Source organism: Neoarius graeffei, chromosome 12, assembly GCF_027579695.1.
Source record: "Neoarius graeffei isolate fNeoGra1 chromosome 12, fNeoGra1.pri, whole genome shotgun sequence".
Taxonomy (NCBI): Eukaryota; Metazoa; Chordata; class Actinopteri; order Siluriformes; family Ariidae; genus Neoarius; species Neoarius graeffei.
This window is the reverse complement of record NC_083580.1, coordinates 73,796,750-73,809,404: the sequence shown is the minus strand read 5'-3', so window position 1 is coordinate 73,809,404 and position 12,655 is coordinate 73,796,750. Positions and strand designations below refer to the sequence as shown.

General features: G+C 43.6%; 1 protein-coding gene across 5 annotated transcripts in view; it reads right to left on the bottom strand.

Moving 5' to 3' along the window:
• ndst1b (N-deacetylase/N-sulfotransferase (heparan glucosaminyl) 1b) overlaps positions 1 to 12,655 on the bottom strand; it is a 177,232-nt gene that overhangs the window by 141,461 nt on the left and 23,116 nt on the right. For all 5 annotated transcript variants that reach the window (XM_060936389.1, XM_060936391.1, XM_060936390.1 and 2 more), the window contains exon 2: positions 136 to 232. The gene's annotated coding sequence lies outside the window, so the exon portion shown is untranslated. The remainder of the gene's footprint in view (positions 1 to 135; positions 233 to 12,655) is intronic.

The following is a 12,655-nucleotide window of genomic DNA, read 5'->3' as shown; positions in this document are numbered from 1 at the left end:
TCACTGTAATAAAAAGAATCCACAACCTTCTCAGAAAACTGATTCGCAGACATTATAACTCTCAGCACTATCCCAAACCAATAAATATTTTGCTGCTTGGAGATTCTCCGACACATCACATTGGTTAATTCATACCTTGAGGAAGTCTTTCTCCTTAGATCTCATCAAAAGTGGCTGCTCATGGAGGACTGGGTCTGGATTCGAGCCTGCCCGGGAGCCTCGGCAGGCATTCCTGCAACAGGGGAAAAGAAGAGAAAATAAAAATCACAAGGCATCGATTAAACAAGCAGCGACAAGACGACACGCAGGACAAACTGGACGGGCTTCACAAGCGTGACAGATCCGCAGTACTGATGTGTTTATGATGCGTTATGTGATGCCTCAGTCTTTGTTTTACCAGCTGAAAACAGAGAAACTGTTGGTGATAAAAAGGACAGCGCGCTGTATGAATCATGCTGACATTTACTGTCTGAACGCTGCAGATTTGCACCTCAATCTCATTGAGATCTAGGCACTACATAAACAGGAAGCGAGATATGAGAGATGGTTAATAATTCAGATCTTGTGTCTTGCTCGGATGCTCAACAGCAACGACGACAGGTCAATTTCTCCCTTTCCCAGCAAGTGTGTTGTCTCGAAACGATTTCAGCTCAGGCTTCCTTCACTAGACTTGAGAATGAGATGCTCCAGAGGGAGCGGCATTTGTCTCAAAAAAAGAGACGTAAACAGCCATATTACACACAAGTGGAAAACCAGATCTGAGCTGCTGGATCAGGGCCACGGATGGATTGGTTTGGCAGATTCACTGTAGCTTCGGTAACTCTGGAGAAAAGCCAGGCCTGTTCGAACATGAAATTTGGCAGCGAGGTAAGAACACCTCACACACCCACATATTTGTCTTACAAGCCTTGTATGGGCCTTCCATTGACCTAGTTATTAAGCAGCCAAGTCTAAGCCCAACAACAAAAAGTCAAAACTATCAGATATTCCCTTCATCCCACCAAGATATAGAACATTTACTAGACCGGTAAGCAGGTTTTAAGCCCTTTTTGAGTCCACACTAATTTGTTTTTGACCAACTCCCTCCCTCCCACCCACCAGCCAGCCCTCCTCAATCATACGACAGCTACCAACCTGGCAGGGTGAAGGTTGACATGTGCTTCCGCAGAGACACTTGAAGCCAACCAACCACATCTTCTCAAACTACTGTTTACGCTACATGTGTAACACACTGAAGAAAGCACCATCTACCCTCTTCCACATACATCCATGACTGTCTAGCATCGCTGTCATTGATCCCTCCCACCCAGAGACCATGAACGATTCGGTTTTCTTGAACTCCCAACCACAGATGACCGTGGCATTGTCGCGATTTGAATTCGTGATCTCCGAACAATACGGTGAACGCTTTTCTGTTACACCATTTGGGAGGCGGAGGGGGACCAGTATGTAAGCCAATGGTTCTTAAAGTGGGGTCCATGAAGAAAGCCAAAGCATCAGAAGAAGCTGCATGAGCTTAAACAAACCAAATGATGGTGAACGAGGACTGGAGCGAAACATTACACAGGACACCAATACCATACGTCCATGTACACGTCCACACAGTCACGACCCGGGGGGGGGATAGCCTCAGATCGGCCCGTTGTGTGGGATTTTGAATTCTGATCAATCCTGTGGGAGGAGTAGCAGCAATTTTTGTGAAATTGCATATGACCCCATGACAGGTGGTGCCACCTGGTGAACAATTCTTGTTGGAAAATATCTATCTTTAGAGTCTTCTGGGTGATTTTTTTGTGAAAACGTTCCAGCAGTTTACAAAAAGAGTAGCGTTTAAATCAGACCTGGGCATTTTATGGCCCGCGGGCCGCATCCGGCCCTTTGGTTCATTCTGACCGGCCCGCGTAAGGTTAATTAGAAATTATAAAATAAACGTATTTTCTAATTTTACCTCATGCATGGAATGAATGTGCATTGCTTTTATTTTGAAGTTGTGTTCAACAAAAACGCAACGCATGCGACATGAACATGACATGAAATCCCACGAAACCTAATCCCGCGATAACTACTTCCGTAATTTGTCCAGACCAACCACAAACTTGTACGTCATCCTTCAAACGGTCCAGCCAATCACACTGTGTGACGTTACCAGCAGGCGCCGGAGCCCGAGCCGATCTGTAGATCTGATACCTACACCGAATCGACGCTGTTGGGAGCAGATCACAAGAAGACTTTAGCCCCCAAAATGCCCGCAAACAGAAGAAAGGTAGATGCCAAATGCAGGGCTTTCAACAAAACATGGACCGCTAAGTATTTATTTACTGAAGTCAGAGATAAAGCCGTGTGTTTAGTTTGCGGAGAGCAGATCGCCGTGTTCAAAGACTACAATTTGAGTCGGCATTACCAGACGAAGCACGCTGAGAAATACCGAAACTTGACTGATGCTGAAATAGCGCGGACATCGGAAGCTTTACTGGCTAAGCAGCAAGGCTTTTTAACCAAGCGTCACACATCCAGGGATGCAGCAACCAAGACCAGCTTTGTGCTTTCCCACAAAATCGCTAAAAACAGTAAGCCATTCTCGGAGGGGGAATTTGTCAAAGAGTGCTTGGTGGACTTGGTGCTTGATATTTGGAGTAGAAAGACAATATTGTGATGTCTTTGTGTTTTGAGGTGAATGTGACTGAAAAAAAAAAAAAAGTACAAGTGCTCACATTTTGTTAACCATAGTTTTGGGAAATTTGACTGAATAAATGACATTTTTTGTAAGGCAACCTCGTTTTTTCTCCATACTCTTACCAGCTTGTAAAAACAAATGTTATTTACTGCTTTATATAAAGAAATACAATCAATATTATGCAGAATTTAGTTCAGCCTTTTGGTCCGGCCCTCCACAAAATTTTCTGTTTCTCATGTGGCCCCATGGAAAAAATAATTGCTCACCCCTGGTTTAAATGGTGACGGGCCACCCAAAAATTTCAGACACCCATAAAATTATAAGACAGGTGGCACCGGTGTCTTGACAACCTTCATGCACATTCACCTGGCGAACATTGTACGCGAGTTTGATCGAAATCCGATTAATCCTGTAGGAGTAGCAGCGATTTCTGTAAATTGTGGACGGACGACAACGTAAGCTCATCCGACCTAGCCTACGGCCCGATGAGCTAAAAAGCCACGACTCAATCCTCAATGTGGCGACCGGGATGTTCATCGCTATAGATATGAGCCTCTACTCAGTACAGTGGAGAACGCAAGATTCAAAACCACGTACAGGGCCACAGAGAGCTACGTGACTCAACATAAGAATCGTATTTCCATTTCGCATATCGTTACACCTCTACAGTCTTGACGAGGTCCTCTGCACTCCGTATGGCTGCTGATACGATACTCTCCGTGCTTCCTGATGCAGCTCGATCTTCTGCACGTGGACCAACATTTTTGTCCTGTTTTCTGAAGTTCGAATAAAAGCAAGGAAGCTTGGTCAATGGTTATTGCAGCTGCCTAAGGGTCTTACATCTTCAGCTGGCATGTGTCACAGCTTCAGAAACCAGTGAAGGTGAGCTGGGAGGACAGCCAACAATAACAGAGTCACACTTCACTGGTGCCTGTCTGAACAGCTGAGCCCATCCTTCTCTCTCTCACACACACCAATGCAGCTGCTTCAGTTCGAGTGCAAAGACCAGAGATGCAAGTCTGCTTCCAAAGATTATACCGTCTGAGTCCAGTTTTTCCTCCTTCTCTCGTCTTCCAAATTTAGAAACGATCCAATGTAATTAAATTAAATACAGCTTGTATTTCTCAGGAGAGTTCGTATTCACTCAGGTTGGGCGAGGCATTCTTAACCATCACACTGCTGAACAGCAATTAAAGCTGGAAGAAAAGAAAATGAACAACAAATTAAGTCTAATCCCCAGAGTAGTGAAGATCAAGATAATGCTTATGCATAGACCAAGACGTGGACGGGTGTTAACGTGGTCTGAAAACAAAAACATTTTCTTGTTTTCTTGGCAAAAAATCAGGGAAACGTGCTTCTTGAGCAATATAGAAAAAGAATCGGAATTAAACACTGCAACCACATCACGCACGCCGGCATCATTGGCTCGCTGCGACATCAAACAAGCAGAGGAGGAGAGAGAGAGAGAGAGAGAGAGAGAGAGAGAGCTTCACCTCATTACAACCTCAGAGAACAGTTCAGACCAGAGATAGGCAAAGATTTTAAGCGCCAGGGGTCATCATTAGGATACTCTGTTTTCCTTTTAGACCGATACAAATTTGTCTGCGAAATAATAACGAATACGTACTAACAAGAAAATTCAAGTCCGTGGAGATTGGGGGGGAAAAGAAAAAAAAAAAAAATTACCACTAAAAATCTTTGTGGATGTTGTGTGGACAGGACGACTCCATGCCCAAAGCAGAAATAATAAGCTGTACAGCTTGAAGAGATATTTAACTACAATCTGAAGAAATGTTTGTGTGTACGACGGAGTCCGTGTCCGACCACCCAGTTCCACAGAGCCGTTTCAGATTTCACAGATTTTTCTTCACCATACATACAGTACATGAGGGGGGGAGGAAAAAAAAAAAAAGGCTCTCTCCATCTTTTCCTGTCTGTCTCTCCGTGTCCAGCTCTCCCCATCCGTCTGTCTCGCGCTCTCCCCCTCTCTCTCCATCAGTCTCTCCTGGTCTCTCTCCAGCTGTCTCTCCCCCTTGCTGTGTCTCCCTCTGTCTCTCTCTCCCCCATCCATCTCCATCTGTCTCTCTCTCTCTCTCCCCAGCCATCTCCCCATCCATCTGACTCGCGTGCTCTCTCCATCCATCTCTCCCCCTTGCTGTCTCCCCCTCCGTCTCTCTCCAGCCATCTCCCCCATCCATCTGTCTCTCTCTCTCTCCATCTCCCCCGTCCTTCTCCATCTGTCTCTCCCTCCATCTTTCTCTCCCCATATCTCTGTCTCCCTCTCCCAGTCTCTCTCCAGCCATCTCCCCCATCCGTCTGTCTCGCTCTCTCACCCCCGTCTCTCTCCAGGCATCTCTCAACATCTCCCCTGTCCGTCTCGCTCTCTCTCCCTTCGTCTGTCTTTCCCCATCCATCTCTCTCTCCCAGTCTCTGCCCAGCCATCTCTCCCCATCAGTCTGTCTCTCCCTCTTGCTGTATCTCCCTCTGTGTCTCCCCCATATCTCTCTCTCGCCCCCTCCCCCAGTCCCTTTCTTTCCCCCCCATCTGTCTCTCTCTCTCTTTCCCCCCAGTCTCCCTCACAAAATGGCCACCATTTCAAAAAAAATTGGCCCGGACACTCTTTGCGATATGACACCCCCACACTTTTTTTTCCCCCTTTTTGAAGCACCCTTTCCTAGTGTACCTGCTACAAAGATATTTTATGTCAAATCAAAATCTGGCATATTTTGAATACCTTTAGTGATTTTAATGATAAATGGCACAAAAGTATTTTTCAAGGCTGCCCATCAGTGTTCAATTCCCCAGAACCCTACTGCTGTCAAAATCTGTTCCTTGAGAAAGGTTTTGCAAAATTTAGCTTCGCTTCATCTTACAAATATGTGGAAATTGGGTGTGTTGTGCCCTAAAGCAAGCTGAACTTGATGCCAGTGGTGTCGGTACGGATGGTTCCGCTACCAAGAACTGTAGTCCTTCTTCTTAGTAGTTAACACGCCAGAAATATCCCTAAAATATACCTCAAACATGAATGAACCGCGACCTTGCCTCTGTTTGAATCGATTTCAAAATCTTGCTCATTGGTTCAGCTACAGGTTATAGTGATAAATGCCATCTAAAGCCTAAAGACATTCAATCACGTCTTCATATTGCATCACGTCACACTAATAAGCATCTTGGACAAACGGCAAAAAACACTCGCTCCTGAGATATCGTGATAATCTCATCAGAAAATCTCAAAAACGGTGGAAGAGTTCAGTCCTTTTTCAACAACAACAACAGAATTATAATTAATGTGCAAGTGTTACCTCGATTTCGGCATCAACCTTGGTACAAATATCCGATACTAAAGGTCACGAGGACGCGGCGGGCATCGGAAGCGCAGCCACTCTCCGTGTTGCGTTCACTGCATCTGCTGTAAAATGTGATTAAATTGCGCTTGTGCATCTAACATTGATCTTGATTTACTGTCGGGTAAATGCTGGAATTCGAATCGACTCACTGGTCGATGGGATTAAACCAGCCGTTTGTGCATGCGTGGTTGCGAAAGATACCGTATTTAAACTTTTACAAAGCCAAAATCAAACCTTTTTGAAAACATGATGCCTGATCATGTCGCTTATTACCTCACGCAGGATTTAAACCCACCGCTTTCCCCTGCTGTTATATGAAGCGAGGCTGAAAGCAGTCTAGTCGAGCCTTGGCGGGAGTCTCTGAGGGTGGCTCAAAACTCGAGCTATGTTTGGGTGCAAAATCTACAGCGCTTGCTTGACAACGGCATCAGGAAAGGCATTGCCTCGAGCAAGACTTACTGTGCCTCTGCACATCAGAAAAGGCATTTTAACTGACAAAAGTGTCATGAATGGCGTCCTCGGGCTGCAATTTTAAATTCCATCCTCAGCGTGCAACGTTTTTTCATTACCTCCTGAATGACCGGAGGACAACTCTGCAGAATGGGGGCCGTGGAGAAAACGGCAGTGGGTGCCAAAATTATTCATCTCTCAATTCAAGACCTTTTGGTCGATTTTAGCTCCTTTTTCTGCTCTGGTTTGCCGTCTGTGAAACTCATCTCCAAGCGTGCGCATGGGAATACGGATAGATATCGAAGGCGTAGAGTAACATCACTAACTCATTCCTGGTGCAAATAGCAATCTCGGATATCAGCGGAGGAGTAGGTTTAATGGTTTCTTCCCCCAAAGCCAGTATGGAATGCGTCTCCCAGTTGTCTGGATGAATCAGCAGCTGTCGAAGCAGGCCTGCTGCTCTGTTTTTGCCTTGATAGACCCGAATGCTTTTCCAGGCTCTGATAATGGCTTCGGATTTTCTTCCCCCCTTTCCCTCAGAACTCTGGGATGGAGACTGACCTGCTGCCTCGCCCAGGTCCTCAAAGCTCTTCTGGGATATGAGAACATTGACAATTCACAGTTGCGTGTGTGAATTGTTTTAAACAAACGCCGCACTGAGACACACCCAGACGGTGGCCACTTTAGCCTCAGCTTCATCTCGTGTGTTTTAATATCGCCAAGGATACAATAATAAAACAGGGCGGTAGTTTATGATGGTGGTGGTGTTGAAGAAACAACTTTGCATGACAACAGTAGTTAAACACCCCCAGACCACAGACTCTTCATCAAATAAAACCAAATCATCCCTTTCACCCAACGTACCATCCATTTCCTTGTTCTTCACTGACCCGATATGGTCTCCTGCCCATTTGGACCAAGTTTCGATGTATTTTGAGATGCTTTTCTGCTCACCATGGTTGGACAGAGTGGTTAATTGATGCTTTTTTGCTTCCCCCCCACCATCATTCTGCATAAAGTCTTCCTAAAATCTTTTTCTGCCTCAAAAGTACTTAAAACTGATTAAAAAAAAAAAAAAAAAGATGATTTGATCCACTGGATATGAGCAATCGTGTACTCTGATTGGCTACTCTGCTACCAGGATATCAGCTCATATACTGTAAATAGAGAAGGGAGGGGGAAGAAGAAAAAAAAAGAAATAAAAAGGCGGAGCGTGTTGCTGAACCAACCGAGGACGAAATAAAAACTACTCGAAAAAAACAAAACCAAAAAAGAAGCAACAAAAGTTGGAATGAACATGTTTGATGGCAAGAACGTCTCTTTTTTTTGTTTTCTTCACAGATTATTAGCACATTTTTCACAAATTGCTACTGTCATTTCGCCAGCTTCTTTACATTCCAAGCGGAAATGATCGTCGGACGTTTTGTATCAAGTTTTTGTTCATCGAATTTGCTAAATTAAAAATAAAAATGCTCCGTTTCTCAAAATCCAGTGAGTGTGGATAGAATTTAAAAAAAAAAAAAAAAAAAGTTATTCTGCTCAATCTCATCGTACATGGCTCATTGCCATCAGCTCATGTACGACTCGATTTTGTGGAATAACTTAAATATACACACCCACCCACAATAAAATACCTCCTGACCACAAGAGGAAAAAGAAAAGAAAAAGAAAAAAAAACAAAAAAAACAAACCACAAACGTGAAGACGCCTACCTAACCCGAGCATATTACACCAACATCTTCAGCTTTGAGTCATTGTTCCAGTTGGTTATTTTTCATGCCATCAAATTTTCACAGCACATTTGGCGAAAGTCTTCGAGACGGACGTGTAAGCATGCATAAATTAAAAGACTCGCCTGGATGCATGTTCCTGAATTAATTAGTTTTCAGCAATGCCCAACTCTGAGAATAGTATCTCATCGCCCACGTGAAGCATCCCTGCAGAAATTTTCCACCAGATCACAGCGGTGGGGTATGATTAAGAACTCAGCACTGCAGGACACGGGGGAACCGCCAAGACCAGAGCTTGACAAAGTCTCTTCTATTAACCAATGCCTCATGGTGAAGCTATAGATACGGATTCAGAGTCTGCCTTTGCGAATGAGTCAGAAGCGGGTTTTTTTTTTTCCTTGCTACAAGTCCCACAGGCCTAATCTTCTATGACCAACATTCTGTTGCTACAGGATACAGCGACTTCATATCACAAAACGCCAGGCACCAGACAGACCTCTTCAGAATGACTCCTGAAACAGACACGCGAAGGGGAAAGAAAAAAAAGGCTATTTTTCCATTTCCAACGCTTGGATGCAAGTAGCAAGAGCAGGATCTCCGCTTCGGATTCTGAAAAACTCAGCAAACCCTTTCTTTTCCTTCCACCCCCCCCTTCCATCCATCTCCCTCACCCATTCTTTTCTGCAGATTTATTCTTTCCCTAACAAGAACAGGCAGTGCAGGAAGTGGATAATTGACCATTTCGTGCTGATGGTGTTTCTATCAGTTGTGCTTGTGAGTGCAGGACAGTGGAAGCTCCAACAAAGACAACAGACTCTTAAAATTTCAAAAGACAAACAGTCCTCGCGTCAGCAGTTTTGAGAAATGCTGCAGAGAAACGCAGGGGATAGAAAAAATTGACTTGGACAGCTCTAAAGTACAGTACAGCGCACGCAAAGAAATTACGCTTTTGTTTTCGCACTTCGTCATGCTTGCGAATCCATATTCGATCGACGTTTCAGGACATCTTCGTCTCCGTCGTCGGTTGTTCCGTGAATCAGGGTCATGTGACGTCTGAGGAACTAGCGGAGGTAGATGGATGGTGGAATTGGCCTGTGGTTTATTAGCTCATCCGACCGACAGGTGATGAGTTTATGCGATCATGTGTCGTCCGTCCGTCCGTCCGTCCATCCTTCCACATTTCACAAAAATAAATAAATAAATAAATAAATAAATAAATAAATAAATCGCTTCTTCAGTCTCAATTCTTCACCAATTTTTATTATTTTTGACAGGAAGGGGAGGTCTGCCTGGGGTGCATATACATAGCTTCTACCCAAATTTGCAGAATTGCAGCTAATCATGAAAATATGGAGTAATTAATCAATCCCTAACGAGCAGTTTCCACATAAATTGCTTCTTCTCGCCAATCAACACTTGACCGACTTTGATTCTTCCTGGCATGAAGGTAGGGGTACCTAGAGTGCATAGAACTTCGACCTAGATTTGCTTCATTACAATTATTAATGAAGTTATGGACTAATTAAGCCTTAATGGAGAACTGCAGTCATTTTTAAACTTGCTTTATTTCTTAATTAACGTGTTATTCAATTACGTTTTCGGTTTTAGTAACCTTATATCGTGACTCGTCTTGGCAACTAATTGTAATTAAACATTATACTTAATCGGCCTGTTCGGTTTTTAGCCGTGTTGAATTTAGTTCGTTTGGTCCACGGCAGGCGTCGCTTATCCGCGCGATCTTCACGAGACTTGTGCGAGACTTCGAAACGTGAAGCGTCAGCCAGGTGTCAGCGCCGCCATTTTGAAAACTGTTAAACGAAATATTGCACAAAAACGATTACTTTAAATGACGATTACTGCCGACTTTTTTCAAACTTTCCTGATTGCTATCAAAACAAACAAAACTTCCGGCCTGATCACGTCAGCGTTCGAAAGAGGGCGCACGCGTCTTTTGACAACGTTGGCAGATGTCGGTCACTTTGATCTCCGCTGTACGTTTTACTTCCGTCCTACGATGTCTCGCACAGGTCTCAACGAATCTCGTTTACGGCCATCGCTTTGACATATGGACGGATATATATTACAGAGCGTATTTCAAACACTCATAACTTGATATAGCAGTGACAAAATAGCGATCAAAAATGCATTCTGATAAAGAGAATTTTAATTAAAAAAATAATTTGCCTTCGGTTCTCCTTTAATGAACAGTTCAAAAGTCTTCTTCGCCGTTTTGGATTCTTTCTGGCAAATAGGTCGGTATTCCTAGAGTGTAGATAGCTTGCAACATTTATTGCACAAGGCGGCCAACTTTAGATCGTTCCTTCTGGACTAGACGGGGCTGGAGTGAGCTATGTACGCCGTCACCGACTGTCTCATTTTATTGCTACGTCAGCGCCAAGGTAGTGAAAAACCGCATGTCCGATCTTCATTTAAATGCGGCTTGTTCGACTGGGACTCGTGATTGGGGCTACGTTTCAAAACAGTAGCACAAAATCCATCGCCGCAGTTCAACTGACGTTCGTAAAAACAATGTAAAATAAATGATGTTTCCTCAGCCCACATTTGTAAAATCAAGCTACTGTTGCTGTATGGGTTTCCAGAACATATGGTCTACGAGATCCAGCTGACACTTTTTTTTTTTTTGAGAAAAGGGACTAATGTGAATTTGACCTCTCTGAGAAAAAGAAAACCTAAACTTAGAATTCCAAAATTTGAACTACAAATTTGGGAAAAATAAATAAATAAATAAATAAATAAATAAATATGGACGCCTCTATGAAAGCGTGCACTTTATTTACAACAAGCTAACAGTGATAAGTTTACTTTCGCAAAACAGGTCAACGATACGGTTCTAGATTTAACCAGATTTCCACTGGGCGCTATGAGCGGCCATGTTGACACGGTGAACTCGGGGTAGAAGAGAGCTTTATGACTTGGAGGAACTTTCTAAATGTTTTCTTTGGTTGGTTCTTCCTAGTTTTAGGTTGGGAATTCCTTTGAACCGGAACGCAGCATTCTCGGGCGAGAAGAGATATCCGCTGATGCCAGGAGAAAGAAAAAAAAAAAAAACTATAGCGAGGTAATAGTGATAATGAGATCAATGACGGGGTTAAATGAAATGTTGGCCAGGAGCTGAAGCAGGAATGAAGGTTCTGCTAAAGACGGCCAGAGCAGCACTCGCGTGAAGAGCTCAATGCCCAGCCCCTGCAGCGACTTCACTTTTAATATACTTAATCGGCTTGCTTTGCCCTGGCACTTGCACGGCTCTCAAGGTACCATGACTTCATGTCGGTGTTCAAGTGAGAGGTTTGGGTTATACAGCAGCACGGGAGCAACACTAGAGAGGAGGCCTGGTGGAGAAGAAAAAAAAAAAGAGCCAAAAAAAAAAAAGCAATGAACTTGAACGGCTTTTCATCTCGCTCTCCGGCTCAGCATGACAATTCACTGACTTGTCAGCTCTCTGGCAAAACACTGGAGTCAAGGCAGAAAAACAAGCCACTTATTTGGCTGGCGCTCTTGACATTTGAACTTCAATCTTCCCCGGTGCCAAAGTAATCAGAAGTGTTTCTGCGCCAAGATCGTGTAAAACACTCGGACTGGCGAGGAAGGAAAATACAAAAAAAAAAAAAACCCCAACAACCCCAAGCTTCTTTGATCGCGCCAAAAAAAACAGCGTGCTTATTTTCTGGGCTCTTTGGGAATAATGATGCGTGTTACTCTTTATTGGGTTATTAAATATTTGAACAAGTCGCTGGAGATCTGGCGTACTGTCCTTTCGGTTTGGCTCTTCGATATCTACTTACTTTAACGACAAGCAAGTCTGGTGACCTTTTCCACGGTACCCGAGGATGCTTTCGCTCTTCAGCGCTATTTACACTACTGTTCAAAAGTTTGGGGTCACCCAGACAATTTAGTGTTTTCCATGAAAAGTCACACTTTTATTTACCGCCATAAGTTGTAAAATGAATAGAAAATATAGTCGAGACAGTTTTCTGGCCATTTTGAGCATTTAATCGACCCCACAAATGTGATGCTCCAGAAACTCAATCTGCTCAAAGGAAGGTCAGTTTTATAGCTTCTCTAAAGAGCTCAACTGTTTTCAGCTGTGCTAACATGATTGTACAAGGGTTTTCTAATCATCCATTAGCCTTCTGAGGCAATGAGCAAACACATTGTACCATTAGAACACTGGAGTGATAGTTGCTGGAAATGGGCCTCTATACACCTATGGAAATATTGCACCAAAAACCAGACATTTGCAGCTAGAATAGTCATTTAGCACATTAGCAATGTATAGAGTGGATTTCTGATTAGTTTAAAGTGATCTTCCTTGAAAAGAACAGTGCTTTTCTTTCAAAAATAAGGAAATTTCAAAGTGACCCCAAACTTTTGAACGGTAGTGTACACACAAAACATTTACCTCAGAAATCAAGGTCAAGGTCTGAAGAACTCAT